Source organism: Microtus oregoni, unplaced genomic scaffold (genome assembly GCF_018167655.1).
Source record: "Microtus oregoni isolate MIOR12 unplaced genomic scaffold, Mior012 000012F_ref0000307, whole genome shotgun sequence".
In the NCBI taxonomy this organism is placed as follows: domain Eukaryota; kingdom Metazoa; phylum Chordata; class Mammalia; order Rodentia; family Cricetidae; genus Microtus; species Microtus oregoni.
The window spans coordinates 32633294-32655146 of NW_024543071.1; positions in this window are offsets into that span (position 1 = coordinate 32633294).

The following is a 21853-nucleotide window of genomic DNA, read 5'->3' on the forward strand; positions in this document are numbered from 1 at the left end:
AGCACAAAGGTCAATGCTTAACAATAATCAGCCAGAATATGACACCCGGAAATATTCGTTATTAATGTTAGTCGAACTTCTAATTATTTATTTGTTTTATTTAGTCTTATTTGGAATACAGACTGGTTTCAAATTTTCCATTTACCCATGCTGGTCTTGACTTCAAGATCCTCCTGCCTCAACGTCCCAAAAACTGAGAGGCCGGCATGTCCCACTGCACCCAGTTTGGTCAGATACTTCCTAATAAACAATTCAATTAGAAGACAAAGTAGGTAGATTGAATGGCAACAATGTATTTGCTTTTTAAAAGAACATTCTGCCCTATGTGATTTTTTTTTTTAGATAAAAATATTAAAGTCTGTCAAAATTAGCAGAAAAATAGAAATAGGTAAAAATGAAGGGATAATTAGATCTCAGAATAATTCTATTTTTATCCATAAGAGGAGGATAATTTAAGGTTAAAAAAGTAATAAGTAATTCTGAGGAACATTGAAATCAGGGGTTTGTAATAATATATATTAGCATATATAATGATTTCATGATGACTTTTTGCACACACACATGCACACACACAATGCACTTTGATCACACCACCTTTACCCCTCCCCCTGCAGAGGTTTGGTAAGTGCTATCAGTTTACCTTTATGTTATGGAGTACAGCATTTGAATACACATTTCTCTTTCCCTTCTCCAGATCTCTGTTTTGTTACATTTGTGTCTATGTGCCTGTGAGTCTGTACTCACAGACGCATACACACGTGTGTACTGACTAGTACTCTCTATGTCATGAGTCTGTACTCACAGACGCATACACACGTGTGTGCTGACTAGTGCTGTCTATGTCATGAGTCTGTACTCACAGAAGCATACACACGTGTGTGCTGACTAGTGCTATGTCATGAGTCTGTACTCACAGACGCATACACACGTGTGTGCTGACTAGTAGTGCTCTCTATGTCATGAGTCTGTACTCACAGACGCATACACACGTGTGTGCTGACTAGTGCTATGTCATGAGTCTGTACTCACAGAAGCATATACACGTGTGTGCTGACTAGTGCTCTCTATGTCATGAGTCTGTACTCACAGACGCATACACACATGTGTACTGACTAGTGCTATGTCATGAGTCTGTACTCACAGACACATACACACATGTGTACTGACTAGTGCTCTCTATGTCATGAGTCTGTACTCACAGAAGCATACACACGTGTGTGCTGACTAGTGCTATGTCATGAGTCTGTACTCACAGAAGCATACACACGTGTGTGCTGACTAGTGCTCTCTATGTCATGAGTCTGTACTCACAGACGCATACACACGTGTGTACTGACTAGTGCTATGTCATGAGTCTGTACTCACAGACGCATACACACATGTGTACTGACTAGTGCTATGTCATGAGTCTGTACTCACAGACACATACACACGTGTGTGCTGACTAGTGCTATGTCATGAGTCTGTACTCACAGACGCATACACACATGTGTACTGACTAGTGCTATGTCATGAGTCTGTACTCACAGACGCATACACACGTGTGTACTGACTAGTGCTATGTCATGAGTCTGTACTCACAGACGCATACACACATGTGTACTGACTAGTGCTCTCTATGTCATGAGTCTGTACTCACAGACACATACACACATGTGTACTGACTAGTGCTCTCTATGTCATGAGTCTGTACTCACAGACGCATACACACGTGTGTGCTGACTAGTGCTATGTCATGAGTCTGTACTCACAGACGCATACACACGTGTGTACTGACTAGTGCTATGTCATGAGTCTGTACTCACAGACGCATACACACGTGTGTGCTGACTAGTGCTCTCTATGTCATGAGTCTGTACTCACAGACGCATACACACGTGTGTACTGACTAGTGCTATGTCATGAGTCTGTACTCACAGACGCATACACACATGTGTACTGACTAGTGCTCTCTATGTCATGAGTCTGTACTCACAGACACATACACACATGTGTACTGACTAGTGCTCTCTATGTCATGAGTCTGTACTCACAGACGCATACACACGTGTGTGCTGACTAGTGCTATGTCATGAGTCTGTACTCACAGACGCATACACACGTGTGTACTGACTAGTGCTATGTCATGAGTCTGTACTCACAGACGCATACACACGTGTGTGCTGACTAGTGCTATGTCATGAGTCTGTACTCACAGACGCATACACACGTGTGTGCTGACTAGTGCTCTCTATGTCATGAGTCTGTACTCACAGACGCATACACACGTGTGTACTGACTAGTGCTATGTCATGAGTCTGTACTCACAGACGCATACACACGTGTGTACTGACTAGTGCTCTCTATGTCATGAGTCTGTACTCACAGACACATACACACATGTGTACTGACTAGTGCTCTCTATGTCATGAGTCTGTACTCACAGACGCATACACACATGTGTACTGACTAGTGCTATGTCATGAGTCTGTACTCACAGACGCATACACACGTGTGTACTGACTAGTGCTATGTCATGAGTCTGTACTCACAGACGCATACACACGTGTGTGCTGACTAGTGCTCTCTATGTCATGAGTCTGTACTCACAGACGCATACACACGTGTGTGCTGACTAGTGCTATGTCATGAGTCTGTACTCACAGACGCATACACACGTGTGTGCTGACTAGTGCTCTCTATGTCATGAGTCTGTACTCACAGACGCATACACACGTGTGTGCTGACTAGTGCTATGTCATGAGTCTGTACTCACAGACGCATACACACATGTGTACTGACTAGTGCTATGTCATGAGTCTGTACTCACAGAGGCATACACACGTGTGTACTGACTAGTGCTATGTCATGAGTCTGTACTCACAGACGCATACACACATGTGTACTGACTAGTGCTATGTCATGAGTCTGTACTCACAGACGCATACACACGTGTGTACTGACTAGTGCTATGTCATGAGTCTGTACTCACAGACGCATACACACGTGTGTACTGACTAGTGCTCTCTATGTCATGAGTCTGTACTCACAGACGCATACACACATGTGTACTGACTAGTGCTATGTCATGAGTCTGTACTCACAGAAGCATACACACGTGTGTGCTGACTAGTGCTGTCTATGTCATGAGTCTGTACTCACAGACGCATACACACGTGTGTACTGACTAGTGCTATGTCATGAGTCTGTACTCACAGACGCATACACACGTGTGTACTGACTAGTGCTGTATACTTTGCTGTCACCTATGTAACCATTCCAATCTGTCTACAGCCATATTTCCCATTACTATTAACTTGATACCAGCTGAATTTGATTCAGTCTTTAGTCTTGTTTTTGTGTCTTCGTTCATGAGCTCTTTCTTCTAAATTCTTTGTACATTAGCTGGATGCTGATTGCAGGTCCCTATACACTGACACTGTACTTAATGAGTCCTTTCGTGTATTGAAGTATATGCTTCATGTCTTTAAATGTGCAGTAGTCTCCTGGCTGGATACAACGTCACTAAGTCAGGCTTTCTTTCCCTCAGAACTTTGTATTATTATGCCCAGTTTATGGGGACCCCAAGAGACTATCAGGGAGACAGACACACTGAAATGCAAAAGCAAGGTTTATTATCTATCATGCACAAACACACTGAAATGCAAAAGCAAGGTTTATTATCTATCATGCACAAGTACAAACCGGTAGGGACCTCGTCAGCGCAGCAGCAAGAGAGCAGTATATAAAGGCAAAAACCAGGAAAGTTACATTAGCACGGTTTGGGGTAATGGGTTCGATCCTGATTGGCACGTGTCTTGGGACTTTTCACAGTTTTTTTTTTTTTTTCGAACCTCACCTGTTGCTTGTCGAGGTTTTTTTATCGACTGACTGACTTCTACGGTTATCTGAAATTTCCAGATGGCTACCCTAGCCATTTCTGAGGATTGGAATGTTTTACAGAAAGTAGCTTACACAAGACACAAGATGGAGGCAGAGGACAAAATGGAGGAACTTTGGTTCTTCAGTATAACAGCTTTCCTGTCTCCTAGTACTAAAATAGTACTGTAGAGAGGTTGGAGCCTGTCTACGTTTTAGCTTCTGAATAAACTTGCTTTCTGCTTGCATGTTAAGCTTTTAATTTTCAATGGGTAAGTAGGCTATATCTAAAAATTCCTTGCTTCTGGCTTGCCCCATTGATCTGAAGATTGTTTTATATATTTATGTGTTTTGTATGTCTTGTGCGCTCTCTATATAGAATTTTCCAATTGAAGGAAGCACTTACGGTACTGTTTGATTGCCTTTCTGTCATTAGTTTCTCTCTCACTGATTTGTTGGCTGCCCATTTCCACTGAGATTGTTCTATCTCCCCTCTTGTTTTCAGTGTTGTCTGCTTGCTTCTGTTCCACTTCATTATGTCGATAGTTAGCATGGCTCCTAATGTGTTCACGGTCTCACTCCCTATCCTGTCTTTCTTTTCATCTTGTTTATCTAATCAACAGAGCCTCGTTTGGAGGTCCTTCTATAGGAGTAACTGTGTGCCCTCCTCTTCTATAGGCAGGGTGACTGAGGACCTGCCCTATTTGTATTGCCAGACTTGTTCGCCATCCTTTCTGCAAATGAATCTGCATTTTTTTTTAAGAAAAAAACATTTTAAAGTTATGGAGATATGCCCCTTTAAAACATTTTATTTGATATTTTGCTTTCCATTGTTATAATTTACATTAATTGTACAAATTCCTAGGTTAACTGTGACTTTTCTATCCATGCATATATCAGGTTTTAGTTATTCCCCTCCACCCTTCTACTCTTGACTTCCTTCTGCCTTCCCCTCAGCACCCTTCCCAGTCCTAAAGGCCGCTCTTAACCTCCTCCTTCTCTTCCCTCCCCTTCTCTGGTGTCTGCTGTTTCATCCCGTTTTTGAGAGGAGAGTCTTGGGGAAATGGGAGGCTTTTTAACAAGTCCATAATGTAACCTGAGTTAGTTATGGATCCTCCTTTTGTCATAAGAAGCCCACGCTCCCTCCAGATAGCTGCGTGGAACAGGAGGATATGAAAGGCATATTTGGAGTCTGTGTAAACATTTAAAGATTGTCCATTTGCTAACTGGAAGGCATGGGTAAGGATTATTAACTCAGCCTACTGATTAGTGGTCTGGGCAGGGAGTGCCTGTGCCTCTACCACCCCAGTGTCTGACACTATGGCATAAGCTGCTGCATGGGTCCCTTCACATAAAAAGGAGCTGCCATCTGTGTGCCAGGTATAAGTGGCCTGGGACAGTTTGCCCTCCTGTATATGTGAGGGGTGGAGCGGTAGATCCTCCAAGGTCTCTATGCAGGAATGAGATGGGGAATAGTTAATGTTAAGTTGAGGTAGGAGATTTGAGATATTAATGGGTGGGCAGGATTGGCACTTCTACTAGTGCCACCTGAAGGGAAAGAACTTGGGAAGGGGGTAAGGTTTGTAGCCTTTGTAAGTTAAGAGATGGGACAGATTGTGGTGGGAGAAGACAGTGGTGGGCTATTCACAAATCAGAACTCGACGGCCACTAAAGCACATGTGCAGGGTGCCCAGCCGTGAGTGGTGAGGTCCAGCTTCTTTGACATGAATGCTACAGGTGCAAAAGAAGGTCCCAGATGATGTCCTAGGACCCCAAGGTCATATCCCTCCTTCTCTGCTACATAGAGGGAGAAGGGACAGGTTAAATCTGGGAGATGAAGAGCTGGGGCCTGGATAAGGGCTTGCTGGAGTCTCTGGAAGGATTTAGTAATGGGATGGAGAAGGGGCTCATGCAGAGAGCAGAGAGCTGCCTTGTATAAGGGGTGGGTGAGGTGGGAAAAAGAGGGGATCCAGGAATGCAAGAAGCCAGCTTTTCCTAGGAATGAGAAAACCTCTTTATTTGTGGAAGGAACTGCAAGGAACTGAATTAGCTTTTTTTCTGTCTTGGGTAATAGCTTTTTGTGTTGGGGTAATAGTTAATCCCAAGTAAATGACCTGAGAGGTAGACAGTTGGGTCTTAGAAGGTGAGGCTCTATAGCACTTTTGGGACAGAAAATTTAAAAGTGTGGAGCTATCAGTTTTGATGATCTCCAAGGATGGGTTGCAAAGTAAAATATCATCCACATACTGTATGAGTTTAGACTTAGGGAGAGACAGTGAGAGTAGACCAGAAGCTAAAGCCTGGCCAAATAATTGTGGGCCGTCCCAGAATCACTGGGGAAGGATGGTCAAGGTGAGCTGTGTGGAGAGGTGAGTGTCAGGATCAGTCCAGGTAAAAACAAAGATATTTTGAGATTGAGAGCTGAGAGGAATAGAGAAAAAAGGCATCCTTGAGATCTAGAACTGAGAAGTGGGAAGTTTCTGGAAGGATAGTGGAAAGAAGTATGTAAGGGTTAGGATGAAGAGGGACCACTGTGGAGTTACTGAGCCAGAGGTCTTGAACCAGGCGATAGGTTTCATTAGGGTTTTTAACAGCAAGCATAGGGGTGTTAAAGGGAAAAGAGGTGGGTGAAGTAGCTTTTTTCTTTGAAGGTCAGAGATAATAAGCTTAAGTCCCCTAAGGCTCTGGAGAGAGAGGGGTACTGAGCTTGGGTAATGTACTTAGTTGGATCTTGTAATTGGATAACAATGGGGGAATGGTGTTTAGCAACAGAGGGGTTTTGGGTGTCCCAGACTTGGGGGTTCACCTGAGAGGCTGGTAGAGGAAAAGACACATTAGAGCTAGGAGGTAGAGAGGCTAGAAAAAGGAGGAGGGGAGCTGTTGGCAAGTGTGGAGTCAGGTAAATGGGAGGAGCAAATGAAATGGAAGCTCCTACTTTTGTTAAAAAAAAATTTTTCTTCCCATAACAGGTACTGGGCAGGTCAGCGTGACTGAAAATGAATGAGTGAGATAAATACCCCTAAAAACATAGTTAAGTAGTGGGATCTGCTGAGGGAGATAAGGTTGTCCCCCTTCCCTGACAATAGGGAAATTGGAAGGAGAGGTAGGTGGCCCAGAATTCCCTTAGTACTGAGTATGTGGCTCTGGTGTCCAAGAGAAAGAAGACGAGCCATCCTGATACCATGATGTTTACCTGTGGCTTCCTGTTACAGATGATAGTTGTGGTCAGGTCAAAGGAGCTCAGGCAGCCTCACTCATCCATGGCCAGACCTAGAAAGTCAACTTGGGAATTTTCTGGGTTTGATGTCTCTATGCTACTATGTGCACAAGGACAACTGACTTCCCAATGTCCTTCCCTATGGCATCTTGGACAAGGTCTCATGGGACCAAGATGAGGATTAGGGCATGCTCAGGCCAAGTGACCAGCTCTACCACATTTGAAACATGGGCCTGGCAGTTCTTGAGCCCTGGGGGTTAAGGGAGCAGCACAGACAGCATGGATGGAATGGTCTGTTGTCCTGGCCAGTTGGAGGGCCATAGCTAGCACGTGACAGTGATGATTGCAGGCTTTGTCATTCCTCCCATGGTACACCTTAAAAGCCAACTCTAAGACTTCTGCCTGCTGGGTCAAGGGGCCTTTCTCCAAAAGTCTTAAGTTTAGCCTTAATGTCAGGGTAGCATTGAGAAAAAGATGAGTCATGAGTAACTGTCTGCCTTCCGTGGTTTCTGGATCTAAGTTAGTATATTGTAACAGGGCTTTAGTGAGGCGTTCCAAAAATGCAGAAGGATTTTCCTTCATATCTTGAGTGACCTCTGAGAGCTTATTATAGTTTACTGGCTTGAGGGCAGCCTTATGGAAACCTGCCAGGAGACAAGTCAAAATCCAGTCCCTAGCTAAAATTCCACCTGGAGTGTTATAGTCCCAGTGTGGTTCCTGCTCGGGGACCGCCTCTGCCCACAAAGGGTGTGTTGCATGTGTTTGGTGAATCTCATCTTCACATAGTCTGGCCTGTTCCCAAACTTGTCTGCACTCTTCAGGAAGTAGGTTATTAGATAGGATCATATAGATTTCATGAAAGGTGAGATTATAAGACTGGGTAATACAATGGAATTGCTTTATGAAAAAAGTAGCATTAGATGTATAGAAGCCCAGTTTTTGTTCTATATGGGAGAGTTTTGAGAGGGAGACAGGAACATGTACCATAACCAATCCATCTACATCGCCCACTTCTTGCAATGGGAGAACTGCAGCTGGCTTGGCTTGGTCAGGGTTGGGTTCCATAGCAGCACGTGAGCGTGTGAGAGGAGGGGTAAAGGTGGGTACCAGAGCCAGGAGGCTGCTGCAGCCAAGCACCTGAGAGGAAGGATGATCCAGTGGGGCTGATGGAGTAGTTAATGGGGAGAGAGAGAGGGAGCTGATGAGGGCTGTGGAGCCTCTGCAGCACAGGTGCAAGCAGAGGGAGGTGGTGAGGCAGCAGGAAGTAAGAGTAGAAGTATCCATCTGCTGGAGTCAGGAAGGTGTGGATTCCTTAGCAGGGTCCAGAGCAGGAGCTGAAGGAATGGGAGTAGCTGCCCGGTGAGGTTGAAAGGCAGGGGTTCTTTAGCTGAGAAGAAATGGACTGTTCTTCTGGCTCAGATGGCATAGCCAGAAACATGTGAGCAGGCAAACAACTTGCAAGGACAAAGGGCTTAAACTTAGTGCTTAGATAGTAAAAGGTTTGGATATAAGGAAACTCCTTCCGTTTGCCTGTGCACTGACCCTAGTTAGAAAGCTCCCATAAAATATTGGGATCAAAGGTGTCGTTAGGTGGACACTTTAAATTGTTATCTAAATTGTAATGAGGCCATTTTTTTAAAACAAAGATGGACAAGTGTGGGAATCTGTAACTAGGACATTAAGGCCTGAGGTTTCAAGATCTCTAAAAGGCATCCGTGGGGGAGGCTGGATTGATGGTCTTGGATGACTTGCTACCCATAGCTGAAACTGTAAAAACCTGTGAAAACAGCAACACCAAAAGGCTTATGGGGGGTGTCTCCCCTCTATAGGCAGGGTGTAAAATGGTGATGAACACCACAGGGCTTGTAGGAGAGCATCCTCTACCTACAGGCAGGGTGTTAAAACCTGACTGGCCCCAGTTGGAGTGACTCAAAAGCCAGAGAGGCCACGGTTGAGACCACTGACGAGTGGTCCAAAAGAAAAGAAAAAGAAAAGTAAAAAAGGAGAAAGAAAAATCTGAGGGACCCTGGGCCCCCAGTCACAGGAGGACTTACCAGTAAGAGGTGCCTGTGCAAAACTGAAATCATGTGGCCTGGAGAACAATCTTGCCCTGAACTTCAGTTGCCACTCCCTCAGCCTTGTCCCAACCTTGAAAGACAAAAGACTTCCACCCAGTCTCTGAATGCTCCAGTCAAGAAGGAGACATTCTTTTTTTTTTTTAATTTTTTATTTATTTATTTAGGATTTCTGTCTCCTCCCCGCACCCGCTTCCCATTTCCCTCCCCCTCCCCCGATCAAGTCCTTCTCCCTCATCTGCTCGAAGAGCAATCAGGGTTCCCTGACCTGTGGGAAGCCCAAGGACTGCCCACCTCTATCCAGGTCTCCTAAGGTGATCATCCAAACTGCCTAGGCTCCCACAAAGCCAGTACGTGCAGTAGGACCAAGAACCCCACTGCGATTGTTCTTGAGCTCTCATTATTCCTCATTGTCCGCTATGTTCAGCTAGTCCGGATTTATCCCATGCTTTTTTAGACCTAGGCCAGCTGGCCTTGGTGAGTTCCCGATAGAACATCCCCATTGTCTCAGTGTGTGGGTGCACCCCTCGCGGTCCTGAGTTCCTTGCTCGTGCTCCCTCTCCTTCTGCTCCTGATTTGGACCATGAGATTTCTGTCCGGTGCTCCCTTGGGGGTCTGCTACTGCTTTTCCTGGAGTTCTGGGAATCAGAATCTCCTGGGCCATCTCCTGGAGATTTTCAAACCTCCCAGCCAACCTAGTTTGCATTGAAGGCCTACCTAGTAACCCTGCATTCAGTTAGAGAGCTCATTTGAGGACAAACATTTTTTTTTTATTTTAATACACAAAGAAGAAACAGATCATATGAGAGTTAAGAAGATACGATTTCATCATGGGAAGACTATTCAAATTAAAAGCAATTTGTGGCTCGGAAAGATGACAGGATTCATACAGGGCTTCTCACTTGCTCACAGGTGGAGCCAGCAATAGAACCCACGCAGGAAGCAGACTTGTGAAGGGCCACCTACCGGTGACATTGTTCCTTGTGATAGCTTAATCGTGTTAGTCTCAGTTTATCAAGCCTTAATTCTGGTCACCAAGAACCTAACTAAGCAAAACCTTGCTGAGTGAGTTTAGCCAGAAGCCCCCACCCTTGATGCTTGATCACCCCTCATATACAACCAAATTCTTCCTCTACTACCTCCAAATGAGGTCTGAGCAAAAATCCTGTTGGGTCTATTTAGCCAGAATCACTCCTTACCTCTGATGGCTGTGTCAGTAACTTTCTACCTACTGGTCCTTGCTATAAATTTTCAGTTTTCTTTGTTCAGAATTGAGCCCCGTTTCTCTTCCCTAGTACAAAACTCTGTCATAATATAATACATTCCCATCTCCATAGTATAATGTGCTCTTGACTCTAATCTTCTGGACCCGTCTGTCTTTTTGTTGTTGTTGTTGTTATGTGTCTCACCCTGTAGTCTAGGCTCATCTGGAGCTTACTGTGTAGTTTGGCTGGGAACTCATAGCAATCCTCCTGTCTCAGCCTTCTGACTGCTAAGATTATATTTGAGTCACCAGGTCCCACTTCAGACTGTCTTTGAACAAGTGTTTCAGATAACTATTTGTTGAACACGTGGGCTGTGTGGATTATCTAGGCAGGTTTAGTGATCTCAAAAGCCCATTAAGAGCAGCCAGTAGCAGAAGTCAGGATGGTCCAAGATAGAAGGAAGTTTGACACACAGGAGGAACTGAGAGGAGCTGGAACAAAGCCCCTTTACTCCTCCAACTGCAGAGAACTGGATTTTCCCAGGAACCCGTGAGCTCCAGAGGAAGCAGTTGGTACACGCCAAGTCCTCCAGGTGAGATTTAAGTAATCTTAGCCTCAGGAGTGAGGCCCTGAGCAGCGACTCTAGCACAGGTTTCTCATCTACATAATGATGAGATAAAGAGGAGTTTTAAAACCATTGACTTTTTCCAGCCATCAGCATCTGTTGGATGCCATCTTCCACTGTGTTACACTAGGTATCTCCACAGCCTGGCGGGACACAGGTCCTTCTGCAGGCATGCGAGGGTGGAGCGGTTTAGAGGTTGAAGGAATGTGAGGTAAACTCTCGCCTCTGCTAACCGCACCCACACTGGCTCTGTTGAGTGAGTGCTACAAGGTGGGCCTTGTAGCTGGATGCTTGCCTCTGGTGCTTGCTTTGATTCTCAGTGGTCACAAGCTATGAAGGGTTTTTTTATTTAACAGGTGAAGAAATGGTGACCTAATATGGGAAGTGAGTGGTAGGAGGTGGTGGTGCAGAGGTTTGGTTCAGTTGTGTGACCTCCCACGGCTCCGCACTCATGGTATCTAATGTTCTTGCTGTGGGCTGAATGGCTTAAACAACAGAAAGTTGCCTCTTGTTTCTGGAGTAGCAAGTCCTAGATCATGTTTGGAGAGGTCAGGTGCTTCTGGGGACAGTGCGAGAAGGATGTTTCTCTGATTCTCTCTGGCTTCTTGGAAATTGCTGATAATCATTGCTATTCCATAGAACTGTCACCTGATCTCCTGCCTTCATTTTCACATGTCACCTTTCCTGTGTATGCCTGTATGCCCTGGGAAAGAAAAATTCTTGTTTCTATGTGAGTACAGGTATGTGGGACTAGGGCACATACCAATAACCTCATTTTATTTGGATCAACTTTCAAGACCCTTTTCCCAATGAGTCATAGTCACAGACACAGGGAGTAAGGACTCAATGTATTTGAGCAGGGACACATTACACCCATCATGAACCTCACACTGTGGTTCTTATGTAAAGGCAAGAGATACATAGCTCTTTGCAGCCGTGCCTTGCCTTGCTCCATTAATCCCTGACTTGGAGATTGGTATCAACACCCAAGCTCTCAGAGAAGGATGGAGAGGGAACCCATGTTTTCTTCTCTTGGCCTTTCAGGAATTCTGTTTCCTGACACTCTATTCCATGCCCATAGGCTGTCCTGGTTGCTTCAGTTCCTACAGAAAGGAAATTGTCAAATGCTCCTGAGAGGTCATTCTGAGGGCCTTTGTGGTCCCAGTCCTGTCTTTGCTATGCAGGGCTGAGGGTAGAGTGGCCTCTGGTTGCCTGTAAACTGGGCATAGCTTCAAAGTAGATGGGGCTTCCTAGGAGGAAACTGGACTCTGGACCCAGGTCAGAGGTCAGGCAAACATTAATGACATCACTTGACCTTCCTAGAGGAGGGCCTGTTAGTAGGGTACACCCTATCGTTTGGTCTCTCTCTATTGCCAGCCAGGCTGGAAGCACACTAAGGACTTTATATTTCAATCCATACGTCGTTTTCGTTGTCAGAATTTTATGCTCCCACCACGTTTTGCAGTTTGTAAAGCATTTTCTCATGTGACCATTGCTAAGAAAGCAATTTCCTTCCGTTGTGCAGGGGGACAGATGGACCTGTTTAAAGTCACCCAGGACTGCCTCTAGATTGTATTAATTTTGCACTTTTGGCCCCACTATACCAAGGGAAGGGAGGTGGAAGGTCTCAGTAGTGGTGAGTGTTCCATGGTCAGAGACTAGGAAACACACAGAGCGGGCAGACTGGAACTAGGGGCAAGCAGACTGGCCCTAAATTACAAAGAATTTTGGAAGCTGAGTGAATTGGGAAATTGATGGCGCCAGATGACAGATGACCTCAACCCAGCTATGTAGAGTGGCAAGGTTGCTTCACTGCAGGTAACCATCACCGCACTATACAGAAGGGATGACTGGCCTCCAGGGACACCCAGGTAGAGGGCAGCATTGACTGCATAGTTATATCACTGTTTCTTGAAACAGGTGGCTTGCTACGATGAACCAAAACCAAGATCAGAGAAAGGGTAAAAACGTTTGCTGCGTATATGATGGTGGTATAATGTGGTGGTATTGACCTCCTGGCTACAGAATCAGCCACTAACCTGATAGGACTGAGGTAGAAGACTTGCATTTTTCAGTAACCCTCCCCCCACCCCGCCCCACCTCTAGCTCCCTCTACCCACCTCCCCTCCAGGATCTTGACATATATCCTCCTGTCCCGGCCTCCCAAATGCTGGGGTCTCCGTTAATCCCATTGATCTAGAAAAAGACCATGACCACAGTTCCAAGCCAAATTTGAAGTAAACTTTAGTTAAACAAGGGCCAGGTGGATAGGCTCTGGCCAGGTCCATCTCCAGGTTCCTGGGAACTGATCCAGAATTGTGGTTTGCAGTGACTTAAGAAGGAAAACCCATAATTCATTGCGTCTCCCATCAGGTCCAATCAGGGGCAAGCATACATCCTGACATACCTCCAGCCTACATCACCTAATCAGGAGCAAGTGTGCTGTAGATCGTGACGATAGTTCCTGCCTGTGAACCTCCCACCCACAGGTCAGCAAGCAGTCTGCTACAGATACAGATAGTGTTTGGGAGGGGAAACGTGTGGCTGTTATCTCCCAGAAACAACAGCCTCCCGCATCTCAGGGACTATCCGTCCTTGGGCAAGGGCCCTGAAGCTCAGAGGCATTTTTTGTTTTACAGCTTAGTAATTAAAATTTTAATGTAACTTTCGCTTTTACAGTCATAGGTGTGTACCGCACTTGGTTCAGTTCCATCACCAAGCCTGCCCTGAGTACTATATCGGTGTCTGCAACTATTATAGTCTGTCCTGTCAACTGGTTACCCTGTCCCCTCAAGAGACAAGCCCCGCCCACCTCCCCCCATTCCCCCCCATTCCACTGAGGCCAGTGGATCTCCCACCTCCTGCAGCCTGCACACACTCTCTCTCTCAGTCCCTCTTCTGCAGAGGTGGCTGCTGCCTCTCTCTTCTCTCTTCCCCTCTTCTCCCCCCCCTTTCTCCCCCCCCTCCTCTTACCATTTCCATTCCATAATCCACTAAATAAACTCCCTCATGGGAACTGCCTTCCCCCGCTTATATCTTTAAGAAAGGATAACAGCAACTTCTTTGTGGGATCCAGGCCTCCCTTCCCTTCTTCTCTGGTGCTTAGTCCCTTTCCTCAGACTTGGGCTACACATAGGACAATGTCACTTCAAACTCCCATCTCTGTTTTTCTACTGAGCAGGATATCACCCTGAAGCTGTGTGTTCCAGACTCCCAAAGGCCTGAGGAGAAGCTCTGAACCAGAGCAAAGGGTGCCTGATAATCACTAGACAGAGAAAACTCCTTTTTTTTTTTTTTGAGGTTTTGAGTCTCTTCCAACAAGGAGAAAGTAAAGCTTACTGCTTGTTATATTTTCTTTCCAATGATTCTGTTCAAGAGCCCTATTACCTGGTATGACTTTCCCATCATATTTACGAGGAAATAGAAACCCCGTGGTGTTAAATAACCAGCCCTTGGTCTCATAGTCAGAAGCAGGGGTGGAGTTTGACCTTCTACATGGGACTTAAGCCAGAGACTGTGGCTCTCACAGTGGCAAGCACCTAGCAAGCTGGGCTGTCTTCTAGATACCAGGAAGACATTGTCTAATCCTGAGAAACGACTCTCATTGGGCCACCATAACAGATGGCAAACAGACTCAGCAAGATTAAGTGTCCTGCCTAAGGACATTAGCCTGGAAGTGGTAGGTCTCAAGAGGAGTTTGGAAGGTCCGTGGAAGGCTTTCTTCCCCCATTCTTCTCTGGAGCAGAGAGGGAGCATCAGGAATTTGGTACTTCACAAAACATTCCCCTAGTGTCTCAGTGCCCTGCAACCATCATTAATTCTGTTGAGATGTATCCAGGGCAACAAGTGTCTCCTACCTTCCCCACACAACTCTGCCCTGCCGTCTGTCCTGAGGCCCGCAGAACTGTCTCACCATCTCACCTCACGCTTGTATCAGATATTTAAGAAGCCTGGGACTACTGTGTAAATCGCTCACTTAGCCCCAGGCTTTCATTCCTTTGTCCCCGCCCCCCAACAACAACTTGGACTTTGTACATCCTACAACTCTTCTGTTGGGGCCCCTGGAACACAATGTGTCAATCACCTGTGAGCACACCTGCATTTCTTACCTTAGCATTTTATGCTGGATGGTCTCATTACCTGTCTGTATTAGTGTTCGGAAAGAAGGCACAAGCCTTCATTTTGTGGAGCGATTCTTGGCCTTGTAGCAGAGAATCACTTTGCCATGTAGAGTCTTTGGACCACCTATCTGGTGAGTACCCGTGTTTTCCCTAGTAAAATGCTGATGACCCTAACTCTTTCTAGCTCCCTCCCTCCCCACCCCAACACCCCATTGACCCTACCTCTGCTAATTATGGTATTCTATCCAGAGGTTCCTACCTGTTCAGCCTGAAGTAAAGTAGGCATCTTCCTAACTCCTTATCACTGCTTCCAGATCATTCTGTGTCCCTCCTTCCTAACAGTTCCAAGCAAGCTGAAAGGCAAGTATTCAGAACCTTCCTCCCAGTCTCGGTCATCTACTGGTCCCCACATTCTTCTCCTAACTCCTTGTACAGTATGAGCTGGCTCTTTGTGACCCTCCCCATCTCCATCCTCTGTAATACTTGGGAATTGTCATGTCTACCAAGATGTAGTCGAAATACCCTTTATCTCCAGCTTCATCTTTAGATACTGCTTCTCAGTCTGACTCTAGATTGTACCATTCAGGGACAACAACCAATCAAGTCAATTTCAAAAGTCCTGGTTTTTGATCATCCCTTTGGTTTCTTCCAGTTCGTTCCCTGCAAGCTCCGAACTTCAATAATTCTGAGTGTGCCAGGATCTTTTTAAAACTTTCCCATCCCTCGCATTGCTCCTGGATTTACTGGGGCCATGAGGGCATGCCTGAATGGAATAAATCTCTTTGGAGAGGTGAGGGTAGGGTTTTGTTATGTAACTACTGGCCTGGAGCTCACGGCCCTCCTCCGGCCTTAGCCACAGATGTGCTGGCATTATGACTCATGAAGCATACCTGGCTGCAAATCTTCCTTTCCAGGGCTGCTCTCTGGCTGGGCATGCTCAAGCCCTCCATGGGGCATCTGCACTTGGTATTCGATCTTGCCCCAGGCATCTTCTATATCTTCCCTCTTCTATATGCCTTTTTAAAAATTCTACCCTCCCTTTCGTCCTCGCTGCTTCTTATTTTATTCTTCACTCTCTTCTGACCCCCTTTTTTCTCTCCTTAGCTTTCTCAAAGAACAAAGCAAATTATGTTTTGGAAAGAACTTTAATTTCCAAGGCACAGGAAAAACGAAATTGTCCCCTTTGCTGAGTTTCCCTTGAGCACCTGCGCTTTAATGAAATAAATGGCCTGGAGGAAACCGGTTTGTGTGGAGGTCAGGTGACGGGTCTGCTGTGTCAAGGCGCTCTCTCCCATGGTTTGGCCTCTGTATCTCTCAGGGATGAGTTGGGCTGGGAAACTTGGCACTAGCCCATTGTCCCACGCTACTTATGAAATAATTGGCAGTTGAGCTCAGAGACCTTGAAGGAAGCGGAGGAGACACTCCTCAGTGCTAAATCATGAAGCTGGTATAAACCATAGCTCTCTTCTCGCATGCCAACTTTAATTTCGATGAGGTGGATGATCTAGGGAACCCGGTTTTCTTTCTCAATCAGTGGACCTAAAACAGCTGTAGGTGGTGGAACCGGGGGACCAGTTTTGATATTTCATGTTGAACTACCAGATTCTAGTGGTATATGTTGATCCGCTCTAGAGGCGGAATGAAAATTATATGACTTGGGTTTAAGTCATACTTAGGTTCAGCCTTGGTGTATATTTTTGCCTCTGGAACCTTGAGTACATTCTGTGATTTCTTTGTGCCTTAGTTTCCATCTCTGCCAAGTGATAAGATAACTTTATCTTCCTCGCTGAGCTCTTCCAAGAACTTCATCATAGCGATGACAGTGATGCATGAGACTCGTGCTGACATGAATCTGGATGCTTACTGTACGGGATATGTGTTGTTAAATGTACTCACTGGGGGAAACCTAGAAAAATGCTTGTTGTATGATGGGCACTGGACCCATTACCATATAGTTTTGCTCATAAATAGAGCAAAACTATATGGTAATTCAGGGCCAAACCCTGGGATTGGATAAGCTCTCAGGGGGCTCATTCCTGGACAATACAGATTTTCCCTCCCTTGCCAGCCACCGAGTGCCTGGACTTCTTCACCTAGGGGTCAGACTTTGTGAAATTTCTTCCATCCCCATTGGCATGTTGATCAGTGCTGTCATTATTGCAGGTCCTGTTTAGGCAACCACATAGTTTAGACTTCATGTGTGTAGCATCCCAGTAATGTCTGGAGGACACTGTCTCTCAGCAGTGTCCTTTTAAGCAGCTTTATCATCTAGCACTACGTAAGAAACTAAGAACTGGGGAACATGAACATATAGAACACAGAAATATATCGGGTCATGTTGTGAAATATTTTACGATATGTTACATTTGTTTATGCTGTGGAACATTTGTTTAATGGTGCATTTTTTATGTTGCATTTGTTTAGCTCTGTGAAACTATGTTACTTTGCCTGTCTAAAGCACCTGATTAGACTAATAAAGAACTGAATGGCCGATAGCAAGGCAGGAGAAAAGTTAGGCATGACTGGCAGGCAGAAAGAATAAATCTGAGAGAAGATTGAGGAAGGAGAAGAGAAGGAGGGAGAAAAGAAGGGGATAGCCACCCAGCCACACAGTCACACAGCCAGCCATGGAATAAGAAGGCAAGAAAAGAAACACAAAAATAAAGAGAGGTAAAAGTCTAGAGGTAAAAGGTAGATGGAATAATTTAAGGTAGGAAAAGCTAGCTAGAAATAAGCAAAGCTTATTACATTTATAAGTAAGAAATAAGTCTCCTTGTGATTTATTTGGGAGCTGAGTGGTAGCCCCAAAAGTGTAAAAAGAGTCAAAAAGTAAAAAGCAAAACAAAAACAAAATAAACAAAGAAAAAAACCCAACCAACTACAAAGTCATTTCTCTGTTGTGACACAGAGAAGTTTCAGTTAGCCTGGATGTACAAAGACAACATCAAGATGTATCAAGATGCAGAATGGAGAGTCCATCAAGATGGTTTAGGCTATCACCGCAGAAACAAATGACTCCCAAGACTTAGTGCCTTCCAAAGTCAGGTAGGTTTCTCATTTATACTGCATTACTCTGTCTAGCAAAGGTCAGCCTGGGCTTCTACCCATTTTGTTCCTCAGAGCCTTCCACTGATGGCTTTCCATCATGGCTTCTATTCTCACACTCACAAAACGTAGATAAGGAGCTGGAGATGGGGCTCAGCCAGTAGGGTGCTTGTTTAGCATTCCAGAAACCCTGGGTTTGAACATTTAATATAAATTATATTGGTAAATTGCCGTGTACTATAGCTTATTGAAAGTGGACTCTTGAAACACAGTAGGTCCCCCTTTATTTCCTCTAAAATCCTTGTGCTGGGCAGGCTGGGTCTCTGGCTGTGTAACAGGGAGAGGAAAAACCAGCAAGCAGATAAGGGTATTAAACACATTGTGTCCTTGAAGGTAAACCATTTCATAGACAGGTCACCATCATTTTTCCATGGCATAAAAAAATGCTTGCAGTAGGAATAGGGAGTGGAAAGTTTGTGCAGAGCTAGAGAACTCACTCAGGGTCCCAGATGACTGCCTCAGTTTCCCCAGTTGATTTCTGATGGAAATGTGAATCCTTGATTTGATGTTACCTTTGATTTTTTTTTCTCAATCAGGCTGCTCTAGTCATTTTCTATTGGATATTGTAAACTTAATTTCATGATGTTTTCTTTTATGTCGCTTCTATCTATCTGTGGTGGTTTAACTAGAAATGGTTCCCATAGGCTCTTATATTTGAATGCTTGGTTATTAGGGGATGGTACCACTTGTCAGTTATGGCCTTGGAGGAAGTGTGTCACTGGGGTGGGCTGTGGGGTTGCAAATGCTCAAGCCAGGCCCAGTCGCTCTCTCTTCCTGCTGCCTGCAGATCCAGATGTAGAATTCTCGGTTACCATGATGGCCTATGTGCTGTCGTGCTTCCTGCTGCTAGGATAAGGGACAAAACCTCTGAAAGTGTAAGCAAGCCCCCAACTCAATGCTTTTGTTTTTAGGAGTGGCCATGGTCATTGTGTCTCTTCACAGCAAAAGAACTGACTAAGACTCACTCACTCACCTATCTCTCTATCACTTGTTCCTTATTCTTTTACTTCTTGTTGTCATGTGCTTACTACCCAACACCGGAAACATAGCTATTACAGATTATTCTTCTGACTACACAGAATAGATCCCTAGTACCACAAAAAAAAAAATGCACACAGTGGCACACACCTATAATCCTAGTCTTTAGAGAGTGAAGGCAGGAGGATCAAGATGTGAAGATCGTCTTTAGTTACATAGTGAGTTTGAGGTTTACAAGAGACCCTGTCGTAAAATGAAAATAAGCCCAACACCCAGCTAGAAAAGGAGGAATGGAACCCAGCACTTAAATACTTCTATGAGAAGTAATAAATAGTTTTTCTTCACATTTGCTAGATGAAAGCAGGTCACTTGTCCACATACTGCTTGAATATGACAGGGAAATGCCATCCTTCATACACATATTCTAGACAGTTGAAGGATCTGAGAAAGGCCTGATGGGGAATCTCTGTCAGCCAATGAACTTTAAGAAGTGGGACCAAGTTAGGGGCATGACCTTTTGGGTATCCAGAGAAAACTTCCGGTGGCCCAGGGTTTGCTGTCTCTCTGTGGTTCCCATACTACACAGCTGAGCTTGGACTTCTCATTCCTGTTTCATGAGTTTGCCCCTTATAATAAAGAAAAATATAATTGATCTCTCTTATAGCTAGCCTGGTATTTCTCGACATATGATAATTCAACAATGGTCTAGTGACTATGGAGCATGGTGGCCTCAGAAAGTCTCACTGAGATCTTGCTTATGAAAAACAAACAGCAAGGACTATGATGAACTGGCCTCTTTGTGTGTGTGTGTGCGCGCGCTCGTGTGCACATATTGTCAGAATCTTTTTATGTATCTCAGACTAACTTAAAACTCCTGAGTCTTCTGTGTCAGCCTTGTGAGTGCTGGGATTATAGGCATGTGCCCCCATATCCAGCTTGCATAGGATAGATATTGTGCCAAGTTTTCTCATTCATATATCAATTAACCCCCTCAGGAAGGAAGACTGCCATCTCCCTATTATGATGGAAACTGACAGTCATTTTCTAAAACTTACTAGAATGAAGGATAGCATGAACATAATACATACAGTTTTTTTTTGATTTTTCGAGACAGGGTTTAATACATACAGTTTTTATCAACTAATAAGAAAATCCTGCAAAAAAAGGAGGCGGGCACTAGGAGATAACAGGCTTATTTCTAGTCCATTTTCTTAATTTTTCAAGTCTGAGAACGTGTCAGAGAGCAAATACATCCTGAGACAGTTGGTATTAGTTGCTAGACAGCTCATGAAATCCTTCTGAAATTGTAATACAACTCATTAACAATGTCTGACCTGGATAAAGGGAAAAGGCAGCATGCGGACCAAGTCCCTGCGCATTTGTCTGCCATGGTATCACTTGGAAAACAAGACAAACACAGGTAGGAGCCAGGCCAAGATGAGGGCACCAGAGCTTCTGTTCCTAGCTGCAAAAATTCCAGCTGGCCACATGCATATCAAATATTCATGGAACTCTATTTGTATGTGTGCAATGGGCTTGACTAAGCGAACCCAACAGATTGAATAATTGAAAAAAGTGCTCTGCAGAGGGCGGAACTGGAAGCCCTTGACAAGAGAGCTAAATCATTTAGAACTCTGAGGTGCCGATCATCCCTGTTCTAGCAATCGTCTGGGAACTGGATGTGCTTCTCCATCTCTCAAGTTGAGGACTGGGGTGGTAACCTGGGGAGGCATGACTATCAAAAAACAAACAAACAAAAAACAAACAAAAAAACCCAACCATATGTTAATGTTTTGCTGGCAATTTGGGGGATGCAAACTGTATTTTTCTTAAAATATACTAGGTACATCAATCAGGATTTTGGCTGGAAGCGATGGCATATTCAAGGAGATAAATGAAGCAGTTTTAACAAACATTCTCTTTATGAAGGTTAGGTCAAGATGAAAGGGACCGAACAAGAGTAGTGAGACATTAGGGACAAGCTATAGTGAGGGAACACTTCCACCCCTAGCCTGAAGACAGCAGGAGAAATAGAGGAATTGGGTTTGCAGGGGACTTGTGAATGCTGTCACCAAACATGGGGACTGGTAAGCTGAGCCATGGCAAGGGGAACTCAGCTTTTCTCTGGTATTCTGGCAGAGGGCTTGGAATCTGGCTATTCAGACCTGGAGACAGACCCCTGTGGCCACACAGTTAGGCAGGAAGAGTAAATAATATCAGAGATATCACCAGAAAACAGGGAGAGAAAGGAACGCTGAGCTACAGGTACCACATTTGCCTTGTCCTGGGTTGTACACATTATCAGCATTTAGTATTTCTCATTTCCTTGATCTAAAATCTTTGGAATAGCATAGCTTCATTGTTGTAATTTGTTTGTTTTTGTGTCAGTGATGAACTAACGTCTCCTTCAATTTAAAGAAAAGTTTCTTGCTGACATATTACTTTTTCTGTCAAGGTAGAATGGAGCAGCAGCTGTGAGCTGGCTGGTGGTTACTGTATGAGGCATGGCTCTGTCTTTATCTGTACAGAAAGTTCTTTGTAATCCACTGGCCTGGGACCTTGTGCACAGTCCAGGATGGTGAAGATTCAAAAACTGCCTTCCTCTGGAGGAGCTATTCTCAACTTGTGGGTCGTGAGCCCCTTGGGGGTCTGCACATCAGATAGCCTAC